At 41.5% G+C, this 15,002-nt stretch overlaps 1 long non-coding RNA gene across 1 annotated transcript in view; it reads left to right on the top strand.

The window, feature by feature from the left end:
- The first annotated feature begins 4,323 nt into the window (after positions 1–4,323).
- LOC132709207 (uncharacterized) overlaps positions 4,324–15,002 on the top strand; it is a 38,738-nt gene continuing 28,059 nt past the window's right edge. Inside the window, exons 1-2 of the long non-coding RNA XR_009620245.2 lie at positions 4,324–4,434; positions 6,219–6,303. This is a non-coding gene — a long non-coding RNA (uncharacterized LOC132709207). The remainder of the gene's footprint in view (positions 4,435–6,218; positions 6,304–15,002) is intronic.

Genomic DNA, 15,002 nt, shown 5'->3' with positions numbered 1-15,002 from the left:
TTTTCAATCTTATTCTTGCTTTTTTTCCTTGCCAAACATATTTCAAAATTACATTATTTAATTCATCAAAGTATTCATTTCTATAGTTGTGATTCTCCCTACCATTGATAGCTGCAAATTTTTCCATTTATCTATATCTGGATAAACATAGTGTCAGATCACAAAGCATCCCTAGCCTGTTCTCGAGTTGCCATAGGTAGGGGGGGATGGGAAACTGACAAAGCAGCATGGCAGCCAAAAACAAAAGCACATTCCAGATATATCTCTCTCAAGGCTGTCTCCCAGGGTTACCTACAGCAGCCGGAGGGGAGTGAACTCTACAATCCATAAAATTGCTCCATTGGCGAATGTGACTGATGACACACCCTGGGGGGAGGGGGGAAACAGGCTCAAGATTTGGTCATAAATTACATGGAGTCAGAGTTGGCTTCACTTGGAACATGTCGACATGAAGCTCCTAATAAATGACTGGATTTCTTTTGAAACTTGGCTTGAGGCTCACGATTTAATTAGAGCATCCGGAACTCTGACACATGGCTTCTTTGCCAGATTGATAGCATTAGAAGGAAACAAAAGCAGTGGGTGATACTTGGGAAGGGCAGTAATTCCATGGTAGATTATCTGCTTTACATGCAGATGGTTTCAAGTTCAGTCCTTGATTTCTCCATGCAGAATTAGAAAACTTTCACCTGAAACCCTTGAAAGCTGCTGTTTGTTACAGAGGCAATTCTGGGTAAGAGGGGCCAGCAGTCTGACTCAGTAGTAACCAACTTTTATGTCTCTTTGCAAGGGGCAAGAGGAGGGAACAAGATTCATTTCTTGTCTTAAAAGCAGTCCAGCATCCAAAGGTTTCATCACAAAGAACTATGCTTACTAGCTAGTGCTTCCTTGCTAGTTACTAATCAGAGGAGATAAATCATTCTTTTTCCAATATAGCTAAGCATTTAAACACGGTGTTGGTGCCATGGGATGCAGTCAGTAAAGACTGCTGTCTTGTTGACACATTTTTGCTTATAAATATACATTTCTCCTTGATTCTGGGAAGTTCAATGAACATTATGCAATCATCAGTATGCAAGGAAGACTGGCTCATGGGAACTAGCTAGGAGAATCAGTGCTGGCTACCTATTTAATTCTCCAGAGCGCCTGCAATTTTGAGAATTGCTCTACAAATATATTTAGCTAGCATACCCATGATTGCATTACAGAAATATACACTACCACTCTTGCTTAATGAAACCCTGGGAATATTACTATTCCCTGACTTAGCTTAATGCTCTTAAAAGACATGTGTATATTATCCGCCTGAAAGTTAATGACAAATTCAGTATTTCTCAAGATAGCAGTTAATTGTTAGAGCTGGAATAAATTCATGGCTGATTATCTTGTATCTAGGCAACTTAAAAATAAATACGAAGCGCTTACTTCCATTCTCATTCATTAGAGCAAGAAATGTAAGCCAGGTTCCCCAATGTGTCAGCTGTCATATGGCATATTAGTTTGATCAACTTTATGAAGACTAATACGTAATAGAAGAGGTATGTCAATAAGGCCCTTTTGCCATATTGCCAATAAAACACAGACTCCTTGCCTATTATTTTACGCCAATAAATTTACTTCTTTAAGCTGCCACTGGTTGGAACTGCATATCTGATTTCTCAGAAATGGGGGTGTTTCAAAAACATTACATAAGACATTACCATTACTGAGATTATTGATAACAATCACTTAATAGGGCAAATTCTACAGGGTGATGCCAGAAGGGATCCAAGGCATAGCCTGAATTGAACAAGGCCAGCTCTCACCCCTAATATTAACCTTTCATTGTCCAGAAATGTATGCTTCAGTTTGGAAATTAAATGTTGCAGATTCGAACTTCGGGATCTTATACAGTAATGAAACACTTAAAGAGATTCCCAGCATCTATTAATCAGGGTCAAACTTCGGCCATTCTGCTCCCTCTCCTTCTTCTGGTATTTTGACTCTTGTAACATACTTTTCACACATGGATACTGTACCTGGGCCCACAAATATATACACCAATGGTGCAGATATTGAGAGAGCCAGAGCTGCAGTGTTGAAAAAGAAGTTTTACTTTATTGATTTATTTCATTTGTACAGCTCTCCATCTGAAATCAGTGTGTCAGGCCTGTAAACCATCTTTTGCATTGGGCCTTCAGGCCTGCCACATTTAGTGCTGTGGGAAACTGGGAGGGGGGGGATTGTACGGAGCATGGGTGATATGTAGTCATAATAACATTCCTTTCTCAGAGAGTCAAGGACATCTTGCCCTGCATCTGGAGTGATGTGACTGGGAGGCATCTCCAGTTGGGACGGTGCATTGATTGGACCATGTGATGGACATGTGGGTGCTGGACAGGGACTTGGACTTTCCTTTGGGTGGGGAAAACCTGGAAGCTTTCAGATTTGGGTTTTCCCAGATGTGCCAATATGACATCTCTAATAAAATGGAACTTTGAGGAACTTCAGGCCTCGGAGTCTTCTTTCGTTGAGGGTGTTACCTGGAACCCTGACACAGTAATTATGAATGGTAAACAGTCAAAAAATGTGTGTTGGCAACAATAAAGACAGGCCACAAAGCCTGGGCAAGTCTCTGCATTCTGAGTTTCTGATGGAAAAAAAGTCAGATGTATGTGAAACTATTCTACAAAAAGTAGCCCTCTTTAGCCCATTGTAAAGGTAAAGGTAAAGGTTCCCCTCGCACATATGTGCTAGTCGTTCCCGACTCTAGGGACGGTGCTCATCTCAGTTTCAAAGCCCAAGAGCCAGGGCTGTCCAAAGACGTCTCCGAGGTCATGAGGCTGGCATGACTAAATGCCAAAGGCGCATGGAACGCTGTTACCTTCCCACCAAAGGTGGTCCCTATTTTTCTACTTGCATTTTTTACGTTCTTCTGAACTGTTAGGTTGGCAGAAGCTGGGACAAGTAATGGGAGCTCTTTCCATTATGGAGCACTAGGGATATGAACCACTGAACTGCCAACCTTTCGATCCACAAGCTCAGTTTCTTAGCCACTGAGCCAACGCATCAATACAGCCCATTGTACAATGTACAATGTGGCCCATTGAAGGTAACCTCATAGATCACATCGAACCTATAAGTTGGGGCTTTCCGGTGAAATTAGGTCATCAATGACCCAAATACAGTGTCAAGTGTGTGTGAGAGACATTTTTCTGTTTCTATTTTAATTGACGAATCATCAGTTATCTGTTGACATTCACCAAATCATGAAGGAAGCATAAACAGAACAACATGGAGTTTATTGGGATCACCAGAAAATTAGTATCAATGCATTTGAACAATTAAATATGGGTACTAATTCTCACCTCATGCTACGATTGCAATTTCAACAGAACCCTACAATGACTAATCTTTCTTCTCAAGCAAAGCTACATGAATATGATGAAGATACAAGACCAGGGGTGAAATGCTACCGGTTTAGTCCGGTTCGCTCGAACCAGTAGTAATAAAGGCGACTGGTTCGCCGAACTGGTAGTAAAAAATGTTAAAAAAAAAGTTCTGATGATCAGCTGAGCGACGCATGATCGTTGGAACTTTTTTTTTCTTTTTTTACTTTTTAGGCCTTTTTTTTACTACTGGTTCATGTGAATAGGTAGTAAAAAATGCTTTTAAAAAGTAAAAGAAAAGGCTCCGACGATCACATCTGTGGCGCGTGATTGTCAGAGTCTCTTTTTTTTTTACTTTTTTAAAGCATTTTTTACTACCTATTCACCTGAACCGGTCATTAAAAAAAAAGCATTTAAAAGGTAAAAAAAAAGGTTCCGATGATCACAGCTGTGGCGCACGATCGTCAGAGCCTTTTTTTTAACCTTTTAAATGCATTTTTTTTAATGACCGGCTCGGGCGAGCTGGTCATAAAAAAATGCTTTAAAAAAGTTTTTTAAAAGGCTCCGACAATCGTGCGCCACAGCTGATCACCCCCCCGCGCGCTGTTCTACTTACCTTCCCAGGCCTCCTTTTGGTGTGCACTGCGCGCGCGCACCCACACTTCGCATTTGGTGTGTGGTGCGCACTGCGCATGCATGCACTGCAGCACACATTTGGTGCACAGCACGCATACGCAGCCAGCAAACCGGTAGTAAACCAATTCAGATTTCACCACTGCACAAGACCCAACCTTATGGCCAAGAGTCTTAACAGACCTCTGCAAGTATTTCTCCTTGAACCTTGCAACATCAGGATTAGCTCATAATGAACTCTTGGTATTGGGTTTGACATTGATGTGAGATCACAAAGGTTGGTCTCCTCCTTCAGAAAAGCAGCATGAGGTGATGGGTCAGCTCTCTCTGAAGCAGGCAGCAGTAAAGGAAGAAAGCCCAGTTAGTCTTCTTCAGGCAAATAACATCAGCACAGAGACACATCACTTGAAGGATGCAGCTTAATTTCTGACAGGTACATAGCAGCAAAGGGACAACCTTTTCTTCTCTGGTTGAGGGAGGTAATAGCAGCCCAAATCCAACTGGAGACAGGCATCATTACCAGTAGAAGTTATGAACTTTTTCACATTGAGCTGGAAAAAAAAATGCTTAGTTTTTTTCTCTAGTTGCTTAAGAGCTTTTGAGAATACATGGGAAAAAAATACTTATAAAAGCCTCACAAGTCTCGTAAAATTAATAGATACAAAATCTCTTAGTTCATTAAACCGCAGATTCCAAAAGGACTGATGGAAGATGAAGAACGACAAGTCTATGGTAGTGGTGAAATCTAAAATTCGTTACTACCGGTTCTGTGGGTGTGGCTTGGTGGGGGGTGAGGGTAATATGACTGGGTGGGCGTGGCCATTTTTTTTTAACTTTTAAAACCATTTTTTACATGTAAAACCATGTAAAAATCCTTTCAAAAGGCTCTGATGATCCCAGCTGAGTTGCCTGATCGTCAGAGGGCCGATCAGGCAACTCAGCTGGGATCATCAGAGCTTGGATCGTCAGAGCCATTTAAAAGAAAAAAAGCCTCTGATGATCACATGGCTCAACTGGGCATGTGGGGGCGGGGGCAGGGATTTTTGCTACTGGTTCTCCGAACTGCCCGCTGCCATCGCTACCTACTCGCCCGAGCCGGTCTGAACTGGGAGCATTTCACCCCTGGTCTATGGTTTACCCCAAGAGCCTTCGAAAGTGGGTCTTTCCTTCCCCATACTAACCTAGGAAGTATGGTAGACATTTGAAAAAAGAGCAGTCTGACTGTCAGGATTGCAGAAGTTTTACCACCACCAAATTCATTTCCCCCCAGTTTCTTACTATGTACATAATCATATATACAGTAGTGGCCAAAATTGTGGAAACCTTTTGGGAAAAGTGTATTTTTGAGGTTTGATGGCTAATAACAGCACTTTTTATTTGTTCTTATTTCTATACCGCCCTTCTCCAAATAGGACTCAGGGCAGTGAACAGCCAAAGTAAAAACAATACATACAAAATTTAAAAGCAGTTTAAAATAATTAAATATTTTTGCCGTAAATTAAAACAACCCAATTTAAAATCAATTTAAAATTTAACTCAAGCCAGCCCAGTTAGTTGAAATAAATGGGTTTTCAGGGCCCGACTTTTGGGGTGGAGTTTCAAGATAATCCTATTATCTTGCTGGAAGATGGGAATAGCCCGGTGATAATCCTATTATCACTGCTGGAATGGCCTGGGAATAGCCCAGACCTTAACCCAATTGAAAATCTATGGAGCCGATTTAAAGAAACTTGTTAGTCAGAAGCGACCCAGCAATAAAACCCAGTTAATAGAAGCAATCATTCAATCTTGGTTTCACATTATAACAGCTGCAGAACTATAAGACTAGGTTCACTCCATGGGAAGACGTCGTAAGGCCCTAATTCATGCTAAAGGTTACCCAACTAAGTATTAACTGACATGGTGATAATTTTTGCATATCTTGTTTTTTCCTATGGTGATAATTTTTGTATATCTCATTTTCTCTACGTGTTTCACTTTTCTTCTTTATGCTGTCACTGCTATTCTAATAGCAAATCCTTCATAAAAGTTATTGCATTACATTCTTGATTAAATTATCTTTCCATTGATATATCATTTTATGGTACTACTCCAAAAAAAAAAAAGGTGTGTGTGTGTTATTAGCTAGTTTTAGAAAATACACTTTTCCCAAAAGATTTCCACAATTTTGGCCACTACCGTATATGGTTATCTATATTTTTAATTTTTAATTCACAGGAACCTTGGCCATCTTGACTGAAGTAATAATTTGAGTATTTCTGCAGCTAAAAATGAGAAAGCTCTGGAAGAAATTGCTGAAATGGTAACATTATATTTAATTGTTTTAAAATATTTCTAGTATTATAATTGTAGCATGTTTTTTGAATTGTAAACTGCCCAAAGTCATTGACTGAGATGGAGAGGTATAGAAATTGAATAAAAAAACATCCTGGGACATGAGAAACTTTTCTTCACATGCTCTTCGGCATGTGAATAAAACAACAAACCTCCTGTAGACCAGCCCATCCAGAAGGCAGCTGGGAAAAGCCACTAGAACATTATATTGCCTGTAGGATACTGGATTTGCCATTTTTCTACAAATGTTACTTTTAAACACTGCTGTTAATAATAGAAATTAATGTTGAGGTTCTGACACTGCTCAGGGCTGGGCTTATTCTTGCTAAATATTACAGAAATTCTACTTAAGAATTACTAATTAATACAAATTAAGCATGATTTATTTGGTGGGATTCCGTATGCCTGCACAGCAGACTGCCTTCATTTCTCGAAGAGTTTTCCTTTAAACAATTATTCATTGTTCAGTTCTCTCCAGAAGCAATTACTGAATGTGTTTGAAATATTCAAAAATGTCTTCCATTTCATGCTTTCAAATATTTTTTTTTATAATGTTCCTAATTGTAAATTCCCAGGGGTGGGATTCTACCAATTCAGACCGGTTCAGGCGAACGAGCAGCTCCAATGATCAGCTGGGAACGAACTGGTTTGCCCTGACAATTAGATGGGCCCACCCACTCGTGCTATTTTTCTACCTTTATCTTCTCAGCTGATTCACGCTGCAGAGCAGATTGCCATGCCTCAGCTGCATTTCTCCTCTGAAGAAACGTGAAAGTGAAGATTTCACTTCCAGTGCTCATTAGGTGTGTGCACGTGTGCACGAAGCAAGCAATCACCAAACCAGTTGTTAAACTGGGAGGATCCCACCACTGTATATTCCCCAATCCTGCTGTTCATTGTCACGAAGATACGGTTGTTCCTGAGAGGGATGAATGAAGAATGCTTGCAATGTAGGCCAAGATTGTATATTTCCAACTTCTTCTTCTACTTGTGCCAAATTCATCATCGGACATTGGCGATCATGATGGCGATCCTATTTTTATTAACAGCCGCATGAAAAAGTGCTGCTGAGTTTTGTCCAAATCAGTCTAGTAGATTTTGAAGCTATGATGTTCTTCTTCTGCCTGGACCTCATTTGCCTTCAATCTTTCCCTGGAGGATTAAGTATGGCATATTTTTCCAAATGTCACATCACATGTCTGAAATATTCTAACTTTCGCTTTTTAATGGCTTTGATGATTGCTTTCCCAGGCAGCTTATCACCTCCTCGTTTCTGATTTTTATTAACCCAAATTATACATAACAGCCACCTGTAAATCCACATTTCAAATGCTTCTAGTTTCTTCAAGTGGCTTTCTGTCAGAGACCAACTCTCCACTCCGTAGAGCAGGATAGAAAATATGTAACATCTGACAAGCCTGCTTTTCAATCTTAGACTTACGTTGTGACTGTAGAAGACCTTTCTCATTTTGAAGGATAATGTTCGAGCTTTCTCTGACCTTGTCTTTACTTCAGTGGTCATGTCCCAGCTTTCATGTAAATTAGAACCAAGGTATGTGATCCTTTTAATTTTTTCTAGTGGTATTCCTTCCGAATTTATGGGTGGTAAATTAATGGGTTGTTTGCTGACGACCATGATCTTGGTTTTTGAGGTGTTAAGCTTCAAGCCGTATTTTTCCGATATTTCCAGAGGTGGTATTAAGCCAGTTGGGACCGATTCGCCCAAACTGGTAATGGAAATCACAGGTGGGCCCGCCCACATGCCCCAGCTCTATGCCGTCCTATTTAGGCATGTTTTTGAGGCTGGGCACATGGGCGGAAGGCACGCAAGCGAGCAAAGCACATGCGCAGAAGGACAGGTGCATGCATGGGTGAGGCACGTGTGAGCAAAGACATCGTGCGGGTGCGCACTCACATTTGCGAACCGGTAGGGAAAGTAAGTGAATACCACCCTTGGATATTTCTGTGATTCTGTTGATGAGGAGCTGAAGGTCTTCATGCTTACTGGTGAGCAGAACTGTATCATATTTCCACTCAGAAAGCTCAAAGGAGCTACTGATACAGTTCTACAGAAGAATTATTGAGTCTGTCATCTGCACCTCTATAACTGTCTGGTTTGGTTCTGCAACCCAACAAAACAGACACAGACTTCAGAGGATAATTAGAACTGCAGAAAAAACAATTATTACCAACCTGCCTTCCATTGAGGACCTGTATACTGCACTAGTCAAAAAGAGGGCTGTGAAAATATTTACAGACCCCTCAAATCCTGGACATAAACTATTTCAACTCCTACCCTCAAAATGACGGTATAGAGCACCAGAACAACTAGACACAAGGACAGTTTTTTCCCGAATGCCATCACTCTGCTAAACAAATAATTCCCTCAACACTGTCAAACTATTTACTAAATCTGCACTACTATTAATCTTCTCATCGTTCCCACCACCCATCTCCTTCCACTTATGACTGTAATTTTGTTGCTTGTATCCTTATGATTTATATTGATATTGTTTCCTGATTGCTTATTTGTACCCTATGACTATCATTAAGTGTTGTACCTTATGATTCTTGATGAACATATCTTTTCTTTTATGTACACTGAGAGCATATGCACCAAGGTAAATTCCTTGTGTGTCCAATCACACTTGGCCAATTAAAAAAAAAGTCTGTTCTATTCTAAAAAAAATAATATTTCCAACACAATCACCCAAGCCATGAAGGTTTTTAGTTTATTTTTTAAAGTTTATTTTGGATTTATATACCGCCCTTCTCCTGAAGGACTCAGGGCGGTGAACAGCCAAAGATAAAACACATACAATATAAAATTTAAAAAACAATTAAAAACATATTAAACCAATTTGGCCCATACTAATTAAAACACCCCTTTTTAAAAAGCAAATTAAAATTGAACAATTAAAAAGAGTTAGGCCAGCCCAGCTTGTTGGAATAAAAAAGTTTTGAGGGCACGGCGGAAAGTGTATCTCCGGGGGGAGCTCGTTCCAAAGGGCAGGTGCCCCCACAGAGAAGGCTCTTTCCCTGGGGGCCACCAGCCGACACTGTTTGACCAATGGCACCCCGAGGAGCCCCTCTCTGTGGGAGCGTACTGGCTGATGAGAGGCTACTGGTGGCAGAAGGTGGTCTCGTAGGTACCCAGGTCCTAAGCCATGGAGCGCTCTAAAGGTGGTAACCAATACCACCCAGTTGCCTGAATGAAGGTCATCCCAGTTGCCTGAATGAAGCAAACATGCACCTCTCTGGAGCATCAGCAATAGAGGAAAATGCTGGAGAAGGAGGAGGATTACTTTAATGACAACAGCAAAGGCATCATCACATACGCCATGGGAGAAGGCAGTGGTGAACCACTCCTGTATTTTATCAGGAAGACCACAAGGATGGAAAAATATTAAACATGATGGATGATATAGGGCTGGATAATGGGCCCCTCAAGTTGGAGGGCATTCATTGTGCTACTGGGGAAAAGCTGATGAACTTCTGGAGTGTTAACAGTGTTTATGACATGGCTAGATTAAAGCCTTCGTGACAGCTAGTTGGTGATGTTGCCAATACAAAGCTGCAAAGACAGAATCGCAGTGGGAAGATGCAATGTAGGAAGCACAGACATAGGACAGTTCGGTGCAGCGAAAAATGAAATGAGTAGAAATTGATATCTTAGGTCAGAGGTGGGTTTCAGCAGGTTCTGATCAGTTCTGGAGAACTGGTAGCAGAAATTTTGAGTAGTTCAGAGAACCGGTAAATGCCACCTCTTACTGTCCCGACCTCCATCAATTCTCTGCCTCTCGAGTCCCAGCTGATCGGGAGGAAATGGGGATTTTGCAGTATCCTTCCCCTGCCATGCCCACCATGCCATGCCCACCAAACCATGCCATGGCCACCAAGCCACACCCACAGAACCGTTAGTAATTTTTTTTGAAACCCACCACTGTCTTAGGTGTTAGTAAATTGAGATGGATTGGAATTAGATACTTTTTAGCAGAAGATCCCAATGTTTATTCTTCAGGACTGCAGTGACAGAAAAGGAATCATGTTGTTTTTATAGTTAGGAAGGATATAGCAAGGAAAGTACTTGGGCTAAAATGCAACCCATGGCCAAATAATAGCAATATCACTTAGATTTTCAGTACCTACCGCTTTATAGCGCTTTATAGCACTCTCAGCATATTGCACCCAACAATCTGGTCCCTCCTTTTACCAACCTCAGAAAGATAGAAGGCTGAGTCAACTTTGAGCTGGTCAGGATTGAACTGCTGGTGGTGGAATGCAGAGTTAGCCTGCAACACTGCATTCTAACTATTGAGCCACCATGGCTCTTTCATATCAAACTAAACTTCATGGGCAACCCTTTAATATAGGGATAATCCAAGTTTATGTTCCAACCATCACCTCTGCTCCAGTGGTGAAATCCAAATTTTTTTACTACCGGTTCTGTGGACGTGGCTTGGTGGGTGTGGTGTGGCTTGGTGGGCATGGCTTGGTGGGCATGGCAGGGGAAAGATATTGCAAAATCTCCATTCCCTCTCCATTCCAGGGGAAGGATACTACAAAATCTCTATTCCCACCCCACTCCAGGAGAAGGATATTGCAAAATCTCCATTCCCAGCCCACTCTGGGGCCAGCCAGAGGTGGTATTTGCTGGTTCTCCAAACTACTCAAAATTTCCGCTACCGGTTCTCCAGAACCTGTCAGAACCTGCTGGATTTCACCCCTGCTTGTTCCAAAAAAAGTTGTTTGCCAGATCAAGCGATGCTGCCTCCATATTATAACGTGGTCTGAAACCCAACTATTAATCTGTTTCCTCCAAGATTGTCTCACCTGCTGTCCATTAATTTCCACAACATTCTCCCAAAAAGCAAGGTTAGAAACTGGCATGTAATTATCTAGACTGGAATAGTCCATTGATAGCTCATTTGAACTTTGGTGCTAGGGAAGATTCCTAAAAATACCATGGGCTTCCAAGAAAACCAATAGGTAATCAAACGAATTGACCTAAAGCAGCGGTTCTCAACCTGGGGGTCACGACCCCTTTGGGGGTCGAATGGCCATTTCACAGGGGTCGCCAAAACCTTCTCTCACACACCCCCACACCCTCTCTCACCCTCACCCTCTGCCTCTGTTGGATTGCCATTCGCCGTTCGCTTACCCCGCCCACTCCCAATCTATTGCTGCCTCCTGAGTCCCAGCTGATGGCTAGAGGGAAATAAACCGTTTAAATTCTTGCCGCGGGGCTTCAAAGGGTCGCCCTACAGCTGATCAGTGTTAAAAGAAATCAAATGAGAAGACCGGTGCCTGCAAAAATAGAAAAAAACAGCCCCTTTCAGCTTCAGCATAGGTTAATTACCATAAATTGATTTGATCAGCCTCCGGACTCTCAGCTGATTTGCTCTCAGCTGTTTTGCGGAGGGCTCTGTTGCTAGCTGCAAAGAGAGGAGCAGATTTTTTTTCCCCCTAGCTATGCTGAAAAAACAAAACTGAAAGTAAAGCAGGGTCTTTGCTGCAACGTGACAAAATGAGGCAGAGAGAGATTTCTTTTTCTTTTTCCTCACCAAAAAAGTAGGTGCAAAACTGCAAACAATGGGAAATTTAGGGCAAAAGAGGAGGTTCAAGATTTTAAAACACAAAAGAAAAAAAGCTCTATTTAACTAGGGAATTATAATAATTGAGATACTATTAATTGTATATTGTGTTGAAAGCAGAAATGGTTAAGTTGTGGTTTGGAGGAATATATGGGGGAAATTATTTGGTTTATTATTATTGGTAAATATAATTAATTGATTTGTAAGAAATTGGATTGCATGGAAATAATTGGAATATTCATGTTCATATTGATTGATATACAAAAAAGATAGTTATATAACTAATTGATTTATATTAAAATATTGAATTTGTATTAAACAACTGTATTATATAATTAACCAATGTGAGGATGGATATAAAAATAGATGACAATGGGAAGGGGTATAATATAGAATAGAAGGGAAAAATTGAATTTGATTAAGATTAAGGGTAATATTGGTTTTTTAAAAAAATAGATAAGGAATAAATATGGCAAAAAGAAAATATAGAAATTGTAAATTTAATTGAAATGACTAAACACTGGTTAAATTTGTGAACCATCCAAATACTCTTTAACCATCTTAATATCTTTATATTTGTTTGGGGTTGGTTCCCTTTCATCTTTTTTATTGTACAGCAATCTTTCTCCTCAAACCTACCACCTCTCTCTTTTCTTTCCTTCTTACTTTCTCTTCCCCCCTTCTTCTCCTTCCTACTTCCTCTTCCTTTCTCCTTCTCCTCCTCTCTTCCTCCCTCTCTTACCCTCACTCCTACTCTAATTTCCCTTCCCTTCCTTCATCCCTCTCTATTGCTGTATCCTTTTATGCATATGGACTACTCAGAGGGCTGAAAAAGTTATTTTTGACTGGTCCTCGCACTTTTGACCAGTCCTCGAACTTACGACTGTCCTCACATTTTACGTTTTTGCCCTATCTTGTCACCATGGTGAAGAGAAGCAGTTGTGAAATGAGTGACACGGTTGTTAAGAATGCTACAATGGGCATGATGACCAGTCATAAGTGCAAAGACCGGTCAAAAGTGCGAGGACCTGTCAGAAATGACTTTTTTCAGCCCTCTGGGTAGTCCTTTTATGCACATGGACTACTCAGAGGGCTGAAAAAGTTATTTTTGACTGGTCCTTGCACTTTTGACCAGTCCTCGAATTTACGACTGTCCTCACATTTTACGTTTTTTGCCCTATCTTATCACCATGGTGAAGAGAAGCAGTTGTGAAATGAGTGACATGGTTGTTAAGAATGCTGCACGGGCATAAATGTGAGGATGGTCATAAGTGTGAGGACTAGTCAAAAGTGTGAGGACCTGTCAGAAATGACTTTTTTCAGCCCTCTGAGTAGTCCCTATACACATAGCCATGGCCACCCGGTCACATGACCAGCTAGCCACGCCCACCCAGTCACATGACCTCCAAGCCATGCCCACAAAATAAGCCACACCCACAGAACCGATAGTAAAAAATTTTAGAACCCACCCCTGGTTGGGGGTCACCACAACATGAGGAACTGTATTAATGGGTCGCAGCATTAGGAAGGTTGAGAACCACTGACCTAGAGTTTTTGCTTGAGGCACAAATGACCAAGCTCGAATTGCCCTACTTCAGGCACATTATGAAAAAGTTAGTTCTCTGGAGAAGTCTATAATGCTGAGAAAGGTGGAAGGAGAAGGACAACTAACAATAAGGTGCAGAGATGGGTTTCACATATTTTTACCACTGGTTTGCCGCACACCAAAAATGTGAGCATACACACACACATGCTCGATCTGTGTTTGCACCTTCCACGCATGTGCCTGGCCTTCCATACATGCTCTGTGCTCTCACACACGGCTTGTATGCATGAGTGCAGCTTTGAAAACATGGCTAAATAGGACAGCATTAGTAGTAGTGCGTGTCGAGCCCTGCCCAGGGCTCGCTATCTCAGGGACGCTGGGGTGTTTGGGGCTGGACGAGGCGCTCACCTGGCCTCCCGGCACAGCAGCATCGGATCTGTGCAGGAGCTGGAGATTCAGGCGGTGCAGCCGCTGAAGAATCAGGCGATGCAGCCAAAACCTACCAGCGCTGTCCTATGACGTCAGAGCTGCGACACCGGTCGGCATTGAACTCACCAGCTGATGTGGGAGGGGAGAGTTTTGAAATTAGTTTGCCAGATGGTGGTTAGGGAATGGGGAAAAATATAAATAGCGCTGCATGGCGGCTGCGTGCAGCGCTGACTTAAACTGTGTGTTCCGGCCCGTTTTGTTCTTCTTGCTGTGCTGCTGCTTATCTGGAATAAAAGATTGTTAAAGGACGCTGCTTCTGATGATTTCTTGGTGGACACGGTCTGGATGACAGATGGAGCCGCAAGTGCGATTGCCAATACCGGTTTGCCTGAACCGGTCTGAACCAGCTGAATAGCACCACTGATAAGGTGGATGGACTTAATTGTAGTGGTGATGGGTGCCCCACTGGAAGACCTGAAGGACCAGGTTAGAGACAGAGCTTCATGGACAAAGCATATGTGATCACTAAGTCACTGTCTTGATGGCACAAGATCAGTTTTAAATACAGGTAGTCCTCGACTGATGACCACAATTGAGGCCAAAATCTATGTTGCTATGTGAGACATTTGTTAAGTGAGTTTTGCCCTATTTTACAACTTTTCTTGCCACAGTTGTTAAACGAATCATTGCAGTTAAGTAACCTGGTTGTTAAGTAAATCTGGCTTCTGCATTGACTTTGCTTGCCGGAGAATCACAAAAGCTGACCCTAAGACCCTGCAATCGTCAAAAATATGAGTCAGTTGTCAAGCCTCTGAATTTTGATCACAGGACCATGGGGATGCTGCAATGGTCACAAGTGTGAAAAACGGTCATAAGTCACTTTTTCCAGTGCCATTGTAGTTTTGACCGGTTAGTAAATGAACTGTTGTAAGTCAAGGACTACATATATACTTATCTATATTTAATATTGATATGCTTATCTTCTCCCCATCTATTTTTCACTGTGTTCATTTTTTAAATCACATATTTATTTGCATCAGTATTTTTATTGTTGATGAAAAATGTTAAGTTTAAGAAAGTAGCCAGAAGTAAGATATC

The sequence above is a fragment of the Pantherophis guttatus genome, chromosome 6, assembly GCF_059756535.1.
Source record: "Pantherophis guttatus breed Tessera chromosome 6, ASM5975653v1, whole genome shotgun sequence".
NCBI classification, from domain to species: Eukaryota; Metazoa; Chordata; class Lepidosauria; order Squamata; family Colubridae; genus Pantherophis; species Pantherophis guttatus.
This window is presented reverse-complemented; position numbering and strand designations above follow the sequence as displayed.